Consider the following 781-nt stretch of genomic DNA (forward strand, 5'->3'; position numbering starts at 1 on the left):
CAAGGAACACTGTGCCTAACCCGGGGGCATGGCTAGCTTGCTAGCCATCCCTTGTGTTGCAAAGCTATTTAATCCACACGACTCTCGGCAACGGATATCTCGGCTCTCGCATCAATGAAGAACGTAGCGAAATGCGATACCTGGTGTGAATTGCAGAATCCCGCGAACCATCGAGTCTTTGAACGCAAGTTGCGCCCGAGGCCACTCGGCCGAGGGCACGCCTGCCTGGGCGTCATGCCAAAACACGCTCCCAACCACCCTCATCGGGAATCGGGATGCGGCATCTGGTCCCTCGTCTCGCAAGGGGCGGTGGACCGAAGATCGGGCTGCCGGTGTACCGCGCCGGACACAGCGCATGGTGGGCGTCCTCGCTTTATCAACGCAGTGCATCCGACGCGCAGCCGACATTATGGCCTCAGAACGACCCAGCAAACGAAGCGCACGTCGCTTCGACCGCGACCCCAGGTCAGGCGGGACTACCCGCTGAGTTTAAGCATATAAATAAGCGGAGGAGAAGAAACTTACAAGGATTCCCCTAGTAACGGCGAGCGAACCGGGAGCAGCCCAGCTTGAGAATCGGGCGGCTGTGCCGTCCGAATTGTAGTCTGGAGAGGCGTCCTCAGCGACGGACCGGGCCCAAGTCCTCTGGAAAGGGGCGCCTGGGAGGGTGAGAGCCCCGTCCGGCCCGGACCCTGTCGCCCCACGAGGCGCCGTCAACGAGTCGGGTTGTTTGGGAATGCAGCCCAAATCGGGCGGTAGACTCCGTCCAAGGCTAAATACA

At 60.6% G+C, this 781-nt stretch overlaps 1 non-coding gene across 1 annotated transcript; it reads left to right on the plus strand.

The window, feature by feature from the left end:
- Positions 1–79: 79 nt before the first annotated feature.
- On the plus strand, positions 80–235 carry LOC123179526 (5.8S ribosomal RNA). Its single transcript, XR_006490429.1, has one exon. It is a non-coding gene; the product is annotated as a 5.8S ribosomal RNA (ribosomal RNA).
- Positions 236–781: the final 546 nt, after the last annotated feature.

Source organism: Triticum aestivum, unplaced genomic scaffold, assembly GCF_018294505.1.
Source record: "Triticum aestivum cultivar Chinese Spring unplaced genomic scaffold, IWGSC CS RefSeq v2.1 scaffold167945, whole genome shotgun sequence".
NCBI lineage: Eukaryota > Viridiplantae > Streptophyta > Magnoliopsida > Poales > Poaceae > Triticum > Triticum aestivum.